Source organism: Panthera tigris, chromosome B2 (genome assembly GCF_018350195.1).
Source record: "Panthera tigris isolate Pti1 chromosome B2, P.tigris_Pti1_mat1.1, whole genome shotgun sequence".
Classification (NCBI taxonomy): domain Eukaryota; kingdom Metazoa; phylum Chordata; class Mammalia; order Carnivora; family Felidae; genus Panthera; species Panthera tigris.
Window position 1 is genome coordinate 38,192,239 of NC_056664.1, and position 13,359 is coordinate 38,205,597.

The 13,359-nt window shown below is 42.5% G+C and overlaps 1 long non-coding RNA gene across 1 annotated transcript; it reads right to left on the bottom strand.

Moving 5' to 3' along the window:
• Positions 1–8,509: 8,509 nt before the first annotated feature.
• LOC122238376 lies at positions 8,510–9,104 on the bottom strand. The gene is made up of 2 exons (XR_006217284.1): positions 8,943–9,104; positions 8,510–8,778 (listed from the first exon to the last, which is right to left on the bottom strand). It is a non-coding gene; the product is annotated as an uncharacterized LOC122238376 (long non-coding RNA).
• Positions 9,105–13,359: the final 4,255 nt, after the last annotated feature.

Genomic DNA, 13,359 nt, shown 5'->3' on the forward strand with positions numbered 1-13,359 from the left:
CTGTGTGATTGCAACTACATGACTTTCTGGAAAAGACAAAATTATGGAGACAGTAAAGAGATCAGTGTGCCAGGGGTTGGGGGCAGGAGGAATGAAAAGGCAGAGTGCAGAAGATGTTTAGGCCAGTGAAACTATTCTGCATGGTGTTATAATGATGGATACACGTCATTATACATTAGAATGAATCATGTAGTAAACTATAGACTTTGGGTGATTATGTGTCAGGTTCATCAGTTGTAACAAGTGTACCACTCTGCTGGAGGATGTTGATTGTGGAGAAGGCTTGCATATGTGGGGGCAGGAAGTATATGGAAAATCTCTATACCTTCCTGTTTAAGAGCAGTTTTAGGTTCACAGAAAAAATAAGTTTTATTTAACAAAAAATCCAAGATGGGATTTCTTGGCCATATGTCCCTTGCCTCTCTCGTAAAAGAAGTCTCAAGTATCCAGCCCTCTATACTCCTTCAAATCCTTCCCCTATCCCATCAGTAGCTATGGACCCGCTTTGCTATAGACATTTTAATTAAGCAATGAAATTAAAAGTTTGAGAAAATGTTGTCTAAATGATTGTTACACTTCTTTTGGGGGGGGGGCGGTTCTTGTTCAGGATATTCTCCATTTGCTTCTCCAGACCCACTCCCTGACACTCCCCATGCTGGTCTGACTACTAGGAGACTGTCTTCTACCTACTGCTTTGATAGCATCACCCACATACCCTTGTCTCTGGTTTCCAGAAGTATCTGCAGGAGGTACAGGCAGGTTGAAGAGCATAAGGAGAGAGGTCAGAGTATTTATTCCTATTTGCTGTCTTTCTGGCTGGCGTCATACAGCCCCTATGCCATGAGTCCAGCTCTCACCAGGCCTATTAACATCATTTCTAACCCTTGTTCCTTCAGGCTTGGTGGTGGAGGGCTGGCTTTCTTGTTGATGGTCATGGATGCTCAACATCTCTGTTGGCCACTTTAACCCTACACATATCTAACAAATGGTCTCTTTGGTTAAATGTTCCTTCATAAATTCCAGCTAAGTATGCTGCTTCTTGCTGATTCCATGACTTATTCAGGATTCAAGGACTTCTCTTTACCAAAGTACCCTAGGTTGACCTTTGTTAACAGTGGCAATTACGGTGGAGTGGCATAGTTTATTTATATCCCTTCTGCACTATGAGCCCTTTGACGGCTGGTGACAGATTTATATCAGCCGTAATCATAGTACCTGGCATAGTGTTTAATGCACAGAAAACTCCCAATAAATTAGCACTAAATGGTACTTTCCATATCTTTGACTTGCCTTTCAAGTGAAGTAGCTGTATCAGTCATGATGGGTTAGATTGTGCTGTTATAACAAACAACCCAAACATCTCAGTAGCTGAAAACCACAAATGTTCCTCATTTACGCTACATGTCCGGCAAGGGTTAGCTGGAGATTGTTCCTCATCAGTGCCATCCTCACCCTTGGCTCTAGGCTTATGGGGCAGATAATATTCACACACCCTTGGCTCTAGGCTTATGGGGCAGATAATATTCACACATAACACTGGTGATTACTAAGAGGGAAAGAGGGTGGTAAAGGGAACACTCCTACCATTAGAGCTTCTGCCTGGAAATGCCACACATCACTCTGCTTCAAGCAAGTCATGTGGCCACATCTAATTTCAAAGGGAAAAGAAGTTTATCCATCCCACAGAGAACAGTAAAAATCTTACCAAGGAACAAAATTCCCTTGTGCCCTAATGTATCATCCAGGCTTTTCCATTCCTCCTGACAACTCTTCCCTTTATTCATCCCTGTCACTTCCATTGTATACTGAAGACAGCCATGGTGGCTTTATGTGTCTGCACATGTCAGTCGTAGTCCCAGAGCCATGAAGTGCTGACTCCAGCACTGTCTTGTTTAGAGTCTGCCATCAACAAAATTAAGAAGAGAAGAATCTGGGGGCGCCTGGGTGGCTCAGTCGGTTGAGCATCCAACTTCAGCTCAGGTCATGATCTCACAGCTCGTGAGTTCGAGCCCCGCGTCGGGCTCTGTGCTGACAGCTCAGAGCCTGGAGCCTGTTTCAGATTCTGTGTCTCCCTCTCTCTCTGTCCCAACCCACTCATATTCTGTCTCTGTCTCTCTCAAAAACAAATAAACATTAAAAAAATTGAAAAAAAGAAGAGAAGAATCTGTAATAACTTAAAATTTTTTTAATGTTTATTTATTTTTGAGATACAGAGAGACACAGAGGGGCAGAGAGAGAGAGAGAAAGACACAGAATCTGAAGAGGCTCCAGGCTCTGAGCTGTCAGCACAGAGCCCAATGTGGGGCTCCAACTCACAAGCCGTGAGATCATGACCTGAGCCCAAGTCGGACGCCTAACCGACTGAGCCACCCAGGAGCCCCAGTAATAACTCTTTACTTCAATGGTTCTCAAAGTATGGATTTCTGAGGTCAGCTATTTTCATAATACTACTAAGATATTATCTGCCATTTCCATTCATTCCATTTGCATTTCTATACCCTATCTGATTGTGATTTCAAATCAGATTGAATATAAAAACAGATAGGAGAATCCTGCCTTCTGCTAAGCCCAACATTAAAGAGGTTTACAAAAATGCAACACCATGCCACTTTTCTCCCTAACGTTTTTGAAAATGATTTTATTAAAAACGTTATACTAATCTATAATACATATTACTGATTTTAAATGAGTTAAATATTTAAAATTTTTGTTTTAATTTCTAATGATAAATATAAATTAAATAAATTGGCATGGTGAATATATATTGAAGAGGTATAACATACATAAGTAAAAATTCTTTGGGGTCTTTGATACTTTTTAAGAGTTTAAGTAGTTCCTGGCAAGAAGTCTCAGAATTGCTGCCTTAATATATACTCCCTCATCTTTTGCAGACCCAGAGTCATCCTGGTAGTACTTTATAATTGCTCTGTGGTCACATCATCTTCCCTAGACCATTGAAAGTAAAATAAACTCATGCCAACTCCCTTATTTCCCTGGGCTCCTAGAATGGGCTACGTGTCTTGCTAAGGGGATAGTGGCGGGATGATGCCTTCAGGGGTCCTAACAGAACAGGTTCAAGGCAGGAGCCCCATGCTGAGAATCAACTCCATGCTTCATGTTTAACCTCTGCCATCTGGTCACTTTCTCTCTGCTGGTTTAGGTTCCTTGTCACTTAGTGATCATAAACTTGTCTTCATTTTTGTTGGGATAATTAAGTCACATAACATGTAAGCAAGTGCTCTGTTATAATATTGTTTGGGGGCAAGGAGCGTCTTACTAGTGTCACTGAAACCATCCTTTCCCCACATGAAACACATTGTAGAGATTGATTCCTTTAGGTTTATTAAGCCTCCAGGGGAGTGTTTATTAGAATGAGGTAGACCTTGTAAGGGATTTGTAGGTCCATTATAAGCCATGAATACCTCAAGTCAATTTAGTTTAACTATTTTCCAAGAATGGGTAACCAAGAGCAATTAAAGGAAATGGAGTAGGTATAATAATGAGTTGGGAAGATTGAGAAGGCACAGGGATCACCAAGAATGATGGATCCTGGCAGGGCCCCAACTCCTAGGGAGCCTGAGACCTCTGGGGTGTGGGGGAAGAGGAGGGCTGGGAGGGCATCGAGAGCTTTCTTCTGAGATCTTCCCAGATCTTCTGTACATGGTCCCTAATCCCTATTCTCCTCTAATCTCCTTCTATCTTCCATCTGAGTGTATGGTGATTTTAAATAGGCCCATAAATTCTTAAATACTCCACACTTCAAAAGACGGAGGCTAGTTCCCTACCCCTTAACTGTGGGCTGAACTTAAAACTCTAGTAAAGGGAATGTGGCAAAAGTGATGGTATGAGCCTTCTTAGGGTAATCAAAGACAATGTGGTTCCCTCTTTGCTTTCTCTCTTGACTCACTCACTCTCAGAGAAGCCAGTTGCCATGTTCTGAACAGCCCATGTGACCCGCAACTGAAACATACCTCTGATAACCGTGAGGAACTAAGGCCTCCAGCCGACAGCCCTGTGAGGGAGCCATCCTGAAGGCAGGCCCCCCCAATCCCAGGAGAAGCTTCAAATGACTGCACTGTCATGATACCTAAGCCAGAGCTGCCCAGTTGGCCACAGCCAGATTCCTGACCCTCAAAACTGTGTGAGATAATGGATATTCATTGTTTTAAGCCACTATATTTGAGGTAACTTGTTACACAGTTACGGGTAATTCAAACAGTGTGTGAATTCTTCCTATAATTTATTATTTCTTTAAATATATTGCCTGTCCCCATTACAGGAAAGGGATGCTGTTTGATATCTGGGTTGGTGGAATTCTGGGTTGCTTGTTGTCCATTTGCCCCACTCTTGCTTGGGATCATTTTTCACTTCTCTCTGTCCCACTCTCTGCTCTAAGAGGTTGATTCCATGGCCTCCCTTGCCCTCAGGCTTCCAATCAGTTTCCATCTATGGAAAGCACAGTAGGGGAGCAGAGAGCAGGATGAGAGAGAGAGGTCTGGACATCTACTCCTTTGACTCTCCTTTCCTTCCCACCAGGCCTAGGGAGGCAAAAGATGATCTTACACCTGACTTTATTTTACTCACACCTGTGGAGTTAAAGTTTGCTGTGTTAAGGCCCATGCATTTAGAAGAAAAGCAACTTGCTCTTGTTTCCTCCTTTAAACTAGAAAAAAGCCTCTAATTCCCTTAAGACAATCAAATCCACTTATTCAGGCTTGATCCCTCTGCAAGCAAAGTCAAGTTGCACTGTCTGGATTATGTGATTGCTATTTGTTAAATCATCAGGGTGGAGATGTAAAACAAAGAGTATCAAAAGCTAACATTTCTGGAAATATCTCAGACGTTCTTCCTGCTTGAGAATTGGCTGGCCAAGAACACTGTGTGACATGTTCCCCTCCTGCAGGGGTCAGGAAGGGGCAAGCCTCTGTGAACAAGGCAGGTGACAAATTGGAAAGAACCCTAGCTTGACATTGGGGAGGAGATCTGACTGGCAGTCCTCACTTGCCTCAAGTTCACTGCCTGACCTTGGGTATATTACTTAAATTCTCTGGTATCCCCACATGGCAAAGGAAACACTTCACATGATGGTGATTGTGAAAAATCATTTTAATAGGATTTGGCTATATTATTAAAATAGAAGATGAAGCACAAAGAGGTTGAGTGGCAAGCCCAAGGGCACATGACAGGTAAGGGGTGAAGCTGAGATTTGTACTCAGGGAGTCTGACTCTAGAATCTGTGCTGTTAAGTACGAACTTCATTAGTGCCCTTGATATTGACTAACAGTCCTCAGTCTATTCAGTAAATTCTCTGAGCATCCCTCTAGCTTCTCCTCTCCCTCCTGCTATGATTCTGTACCATAGTCTACTGTCTTCCAAAGTTTTACATAACATTCAAAAAGGGCAGGGAGATAAACTAATTTTGAGTTAAAAGAACTTTATATCAAAGTCCAAGTAAGGAAAGTCTATTAATTATAAATGAAGAACATAAAATTCCCTCTCTCTTTTCCAAAGAATATTATGGAGCTAAAGTAAATGAGAACACAAGTCCAGGATCTTTCATCTGAAGACCTAGGGGCCAGACAGATTTTGGAATTTACAAATGTTTCAGAGTTTTGAAGTCATAGACTATATATAAATTATATACACTGTATGTGTATATAAAAGTTTATGGGTATGTTACATAATACAGGATCTAGGGAAGTCTTTAGTAATCAAATAATTGTCCTGCAAGAAAACAGATATTCCTGCTAAGAGGAATAATGGTTATAAAGAGTTCATGTCAGTGGGTTGTGTTTTGCTGACAAAGTATGAAAAAAAAACAAACGTAGTTTCCAGAAGTAGTTTGGATTTTGGAACTATGGATAATGAATTGTGGACATGAGGTAATACAGAATTGGGACAAGAGTAACTTAATTATCTTAATAATCTTTCTTCAGAGAGAAGAGTACACACTTTCCCCTTCTAATTCTAGTTCCCTCCTTGGGGAAGAGGATAGAGTGCTGCAGCTCCCTTTGTCAAGATCAAAGATATTATTTTTTTCCCCCTTGAGGTTTGGTTGACTGGAGAATTCCATGTTAATGCAATACTGACCATAAGAAAGAAATGAGAGTTTTTGCTTTGGCTGGGGGATACCTTCTTTTTGTACCACCAAACCCCCTTTTCCATTTTCTCCACCTTGCTCTGGGCCTCAGAAGGCTGCTCTATGGGGGTGACACTCACCCTCTGGCATCTGACTGGGTTTTTCCAGTAGGAAGCCCTGGACTAAGGAGATCTTAGTGGGGAGAAGAATGGAGTCTGTGTATTAGTCCCTCAGCTCCTTCCTATGTGACTACCCCTGGAGAATAAGTTGACTCCATGCATGGTCTGTTTTTTTTTTTTTTTTAATTTTTTAATGGCAAAGTATTTTTATTTTTTTATTTTTAAAAAATAAGTTATTGTCACGTTGGCTAACATATAGCGTATACAATGTAGTCTTGGCTTAGGAAGTAGATTCCTGTGACTCATCACTTACAGACCATACCCAGTGCTCATCCCAAAAAGTGCCCATCTTAATGCCCATCTCCCATTTTTCCCACCTCTCCAACCCCCTACTCCCCATCAACCTTCAGTTTGTTCTCTGTATTTAAGAGTCTCTTATGGTTTGCCTCCCTCTTGTAACTTATTTTTCCTTCCCTTCCCCTATGGTCTTCTGTTAAGTTTTTCAAATTCCACATATGAATGAAAACATGTGATACCTGTCTTTTTCTGACTGGCATATTTCACGTGGCATGATACCCTCTGATTCTATCCACATTGCTGCAAATGGCAAGATTTCATTCTTTTTCAGTTTTAAATCCTTTTGGTACAAAGTAGGATAGAGGCATGATGTACAATGAGCCCTACAGTGGTTTAAGCGCTTGTTGGTGGCTCTGGAGACATCTGGGAAACTGACCCTTGTTCTGCTTCAAAAGTTCTTACTGCAGGAAAGTAGTGCTTGGACCAGGCTGTACTGTCATACAGAGCCTGAGTATGGTGCCTTATCTGTACAGTGTCCTTAATAATCATACATACTTTATAACATCCCAAGAAAAATAAGGCACACTTGGCCAGGAGAGGAGGTCTCTAATACATGTACAGATTATAAGTGTGTAAGGGCTAACCTGACCTGGTGTGTGTAAGACTGGCCCTTAGAAGGAACAATTTATTTTTCTAGAAGATCTGAGAAGGCCCTTACTCTTGGCAAGGCTTTGTAGGGACAGGGAGCTTGAGACCCTTCCAAGGTAGAAAGGCAAGGATTATGAGCATGGGCTCTGGAGCCAGGGTGCCTGGGTCAGATCTTGTTCCTACTGCGTACCAGTTGACTTTGAGCAAATTAGCGGTATATGTCTCCATTTCTTCATAATTAGAAGCAAACAACAGGATGGACCTTCTCTGGGATGTGTGAAGGTCCAATGATTCAATACAGAGAGCTTAGGCTTAGAGGCACTTTGGACACTTAGGACTGTTAGCTACTTTATTGGAATTGGTTGCTGACCTCTCTGGCATATTTTGGCTGCTAGCTTCTTCTAAATTCCCTAAATAAGTGCTTCTGAGGGTGACCTTTCAGCTACACTTCATGATATCTGTGCAACATGCAGCCAGTACATAAGCAGGCTAGTCAGCTGCTTGAGGAAGAGCCCTGAAATTTCTTCCCTGTAGTTATAAAAATGGGCATCTCCCATGTGGGATGAACAAACCAGAAAGAATATTAAAAAAATAATAATATAGGGGCACCGGGGTGGCTCATTTGGTTAAGTGTCTGACTTTGGCTCAGGTCATGATCCCACAGTTCGTGGGTTTGAGCCCCGCATTGGACTCTGTGCTCACAGCTTGGAGCCTGGAGCCTGCTTCAGATTCTGTGTCTCCCTCTCTCTCTGCACCTCCCCGACTTGTGCTCTCTTGCTCTCCCTCAAAAATAAACATTAAAAATAATATAGAGACCTCAAAAGAACTTGCAGGGAGGGTAGAGACTGTTCTTCAGTTCTGAAGGACAATGAGTGGAGAGAAGCAACAATGAATTTGCTCTTTACCAACACACAGTTCCCACATTCCTGTCTCATTTTGCTGGCTCATTAAAGAAAATTTCAGAGCTGAGATTTGAGTTTCTTCATGAAGACAGGCAGAGAGCTTGGAAAACTAGAGGGAACAGACACTGTGAGCCTAAACTGAGACTGGAAAAGCTTCAAAGTCAATACCTGAGCAAATGGGCAGGGCTGCTCCCTGGAGAAAGAAAGGTGAGCCAGAAGGGGGCTTCAACCAGAAGCTTAAGGAAGGAGTATGCCCTTGAGCAGCGAGTGGTGCCATCCCAGTCATGGGTGTGAGAGTGTGACAATAAGCCAAATGTCTCCAACTCAAACCATAGAACTTAATCCTGGCATAATCTTCCACTTTTAAAACAAGTCCACTGTTCAGGACTCCTAAATGCCCATGATTCCCCTTTCCTGTTTCCCAGCATGTAAAACTTTGTAAATATGCATGCTTCTTCCCCATGTGTTGTTATCCATGGGGTCTTTTTTTTTTTCCAGACACAAGAAGAATCCCAGAAGTGTGTGAGGGGCAAAGCCACCAAAGGTGATGTCATCCAGAGAAGACACAAGATTACAGGCGTTCAGTTGTTCAGTTCTTTCCCTTTGGCCAACACAGGGATCTCTCTTCCTAAGAGTTTACCCCTAGGTCACCTGGATTTTTATTCTTTGGCTGTTTCCTCTCCCTCCAGGCTGCAGATTCAGGAGGCATGGATGTACCCTCACAATTCTGCCTCTATAATACAATAGAATGGAGACTTAACACTGTGTAGTTGGAGATTATTCATGGTGCCCACAACTCTACCAAGCTTTAGCTCAGCTTTAAGCGCTGCCAGTCTCTTCTAGCCCGCTCAGTTTTATTCTTTCCCCAGAACACTTTGCTTTTCTTCCACCCTTTACCTTTGGAGAAAGGGCTGAGAGTGGAGAGGGAGTGGAGTGGGAGTAGTCTTCGCCTGCTGGTTCATCTTACGTCCATTCTTGTTTTAAGACTGCATGGTCACAGTCCTGTAGCCAGCCATTTGTTGGCTCAGTCTAAGGTTCATTGCTCACCTTTAAGGCAAACTGTTTCCCCAGGTCCTACCTAGCATATGGTGCATGGTCAGTAATTGTTGAGGAACAATGATGGTACAGATATATGCAAGAAGAGAAAGGTCAAGTCATTGGGCTATTTTAATATAGAGCTCAGTCACAGAGGAACAATGTAGTAAGATGACCTGACCAGGGGTTGGCTATGTCCCTTCCCACCCTTCTACAACAAAGAATCCAAGGGCAGAAGAACATTGTGATACCCATCTCTACCTCTCCCTACTCCTTCCCCTAATTCTGGCCCACATTTCAATAACAGAGCATGGGGCTGAGAAACGTTTTTATCTATAACTCAATCAGACCTCTCAAACCTCTGCAAAGAGTAATATCCTGCTGGCATAGTGAATTTCTCATCTTCTCTGTTAGGCTAAGTCTCAACCTCATGCCTTCCTTGAGTTACATTTCAAAAGGCCCCTTTTATTACCTTAGTTAGGTGACTTGGCAAAGGGGTCATGGGTGGGGTTGGTATGGCAGACAATGGGCTGATGTCCCACCCTGCACTCCCTGGACCCTTCAGTGTTCACAGCAGCTGTGGTTTTCAGGTCCAGCACAGTGAATTCTTCCCACCTGGAGCTGGAGGGTTTTCTCAGATGCCATAAGAACTCACTTGGCAAGTGTGAGGGTCTGAGTGTTGGTAGGGAAGAGGCCTCCAGAGGCATTCCTAACAGGGCACGGGAGTCAGTGGATACATGTTCAGGGGAACCATTCTGAGGCCTGGTGCACAGCCTTGCCCAATAGTGCCACATTTCCTGCCTTTTCTCCTTTCCTTTTCTCCCTTCCCTTACTTCACTGCACTTGCAGAGTTAATATCCCACGTATGCTATTTGTGCTTAAATACTCATCCAGTATCTGTTCTCGGAGAAATCTGAACTAAGGCAGTTGGAAAGGGGAAAAACATCATTTTTAGGTGTACATTCCTCTTACTTCTCATTTACTCTCCTACCCAACTGAAAGCTGGTTTCTGTTCCTCCTGCCACTTTGAAACTCTAGATACTACCAAATCTGGTGATTCTGTCCTATCATATTTGACCTTTTGGTAGCAGTCAGCCAAAAATTTCTTCCTTGGAGCATGCTTCTCTATTGGCTTCTGGAAGCCTTCTCATTTTCCTCTTACCATTGAGCATTTACCATGGTCTCATTCAAAGATGGCTTTTCCCACTTCCTCCTTAAGCATCTGTGTCCCCCAAAGGTTTACTTTAATCCTCCTGTTCTTACCCCTCATACTCACTGGGAGATCCCCACAACTTCAGTGGCTTCCACTATAACAAAGGTCAGTGAGACTCCAATCTAGGTCTGCCGCACAGCCCTCTGTGTTGAGCCACCTCTTTGTTCTACGCAAACCTGCCTACTAGGTGGGAACTCTATCCCTATTTAGGCATGCCCCCAAATAGGAGTAAATTTCCCTGCCCGCCCAAGAAATTTGGCAGAGAAGGATAGAAGAGAGGCGGGATGTGAAGAGGTGGGGTTGAGAAAGACTATGCCTGTTTTTACATTGGAAAGCACTCTAAACTGGAGGAAAGGCAAGCAGAAGGAACAAGTGGAAAGAAAGAAGGCAAAGATAAGGAGAAGCTGAGTTTCTGAGCAGGTGGAGGGAAACACTAGAAGGAAGGAGGACGATACATTCAGATTCAGAAACACTTGCAGGTGACAGGAAAAGAAGTTGATGGCCTTCCTGTGAGTTGGCTTCTGTTGTTTCCTTGAACCAGGAGGCAAGATTATTTGAAGTGAAATGGAGGAGATTTGAAGGTAGAGGTAAAATTTTGGAATGGGACATGAATTAGAAGGAAATAATGAAAAGCTCAACACAAACTGCTTTAAAAACAATGAGGAGATTTACTGACTGATCGATATAACTTGAGTCTAAAGGCAGACCTGAATGCAGGCATAGTTTGACCCAGGCACTCAGGATTCCATCTGGCTCCTGAGATCATCTTGTCTACCCTGCTCCTGTGTTTCAGAAGTTAGAGACACCATATCCACGCTACAACCCACAGACAGGAAAGGTCTCCTTCAGGGCTCCCACAGAAGGCAGAGAAAGCTTATTTCCCAGAAGCCCCTATGATGGTCTCCTCATGGCCCACTGGCCCACACTGGGTAGTGTGCTCATCTGTGATGAACCAATCACTCTGGAAGGAAGAATAGGAGAGCTGATTAGCTTAAGCTCATCAGAGCCCACTCCTAGAACTGGAAATGAAGTCAAACCCACCCAAACAATATCATTGGGAATGGGGGTAGGGAATTCCCTCAAAGGAAAATCTGGGTGCTTTGGGGAGGAAAAGGGGGAGTAAATGCTGGGAAGTCAACCAATAAATGTCCACCATAGTTTGTTTCTGAGGAAATGTGAGAAGCAGCTGTTGAAAGAAGGTATGTTTGTGCTGAGGTGGGATTCTAAGGAGTGTGGAGCAGAGAAATCTGTAGTGGCTTCAGACCTCGTGGTTTTATAATTGTCTGCAGCAGCTCAGAGTAGGCTGTGGTAGGAGAGAGAGGAGAAAGTGAACAATGGGATTGATCCAAAATTGGATGCTTGCCAGGTACATGTAAGGACAAGTGGGCAAGATCGGAGTTGAGGGTAATAGAGTGGTTGAAGTGATGGATGGGGAAAGAAGGGAATTTGGAAGGGAGCTGATAGATTAGGATAAAATGGAGTGCTTCAGGGACTGAATGTTCAGATGAACTCAGAGGGGGAGGGATAGAAGAGTGGAGTGGGGGGGGGGTACAAACAGGAGACAGCAAGCAAGATATGTGAGCCAGAGATAGAAGATAATGAGAAAGGATGAGGGTAAAATATTGACATTTAAAATTCAGAGGGAGAAAGTGATGCGAGGGGTTTCCTGGGTTCTATTTTCTAAATGAACACATCATAATACACATGTAACAAGTTATAGTGAGCTTGATGGCAACACAAGCTAAAAGCCCTCACTAGCCTCAGAAATCAGAAATGTCCTCGAGGTTTCATCTCGTTGGATGTCATGTTTCCTGTCAGCCCAGCTGGGCTCTTTGGGCAGAAGGACAACTGGGGGCTATTGGCCATCTCCTTTGCCTTCAAATCAGTCCATACAACTCTGAGACCACTTCACAGTTTTTCCTTTAACCAGGGGCTCTGGAATACAGTTTGTTATTTTGTCTTTTATCTCCCAAAGATGGGTTAGGCCACCTTGGCTCTTGGGACAGATAGAATGGAAAGGGAGGATGCTAGGGATCCAGCATATTGTATGCCTTTTTTTTTTTTAAGTCAAACTCTCTGGATAAGGAGATCTGCACAGAATTTCTACAGAATGAACAAGCAAAAGGACACTTGGATGGAATCTGAAGTCCTAGTTGACAAATTGGCTCAACCATGGACATGTTTTGAGTTAAATGGAATTAAATATATAGACCCTCAGTTTCTACATATATACAATGAGTTTAATTATGGCTTCATACCAGGGATCAGCAAACTTTTTCTGTTAAGGGCCAGAGAATAACTATTTTAGGTTTGGTGAGTCATACAGTCTAATACAACTACTAACTCTACCATAACATGAAAGCAGCTATAGAAAATATATCAATGAGTAAGTGTCACTGTGTTTCAATACAAATTTATTTACAAAAACAGGTGGTCACAGACTGAAGTTTAAAATATACAACTAAACTCTAGAAGATAACATAGAACAAAACCTAGATGACCTTGGGTATGGCTAAGGTTGCCATGAGGACTTAGATACAACACCAAAGGCATGATCCATGAAGGAAATAATTGATGAGCTAGACTTCATTAAAATTTAAAAACTGCTGCTCTCTAAAAATCAATGTTAAAAGAATGAGAAGGAAAGCCATAGACTGGGAGAAAATATTTGCAAACGAAATATCTAATAAGGAACAGTCATCCAAAATATACAGAGAACTCTTAAAACTCAATTAGAAAACACATACTCCAATTTAAAAATGGCCAAAAATCTTAACAGACACGTCCACAAAGAAGATACACAGATGGCAAATAAACATATGAAAAGATGTTCCACATCTAACATCATCAAAGAAGTGCAAATTAAAACTATAGTGAAATATCACTGCACATCTATTATAATGGCCAAAATTTAAAACACTGAACACCAAATGCTGGTGAGGATGTAGAGAAACAAACTCATTCATTGCTGGTAGGAATGCACGAAGATACAGCCACTTTAGAAGGCCATTTGGTAGTTTCTTACAAAACTAAACATACTCTTCCTGCACAATCCAGCCATCATGT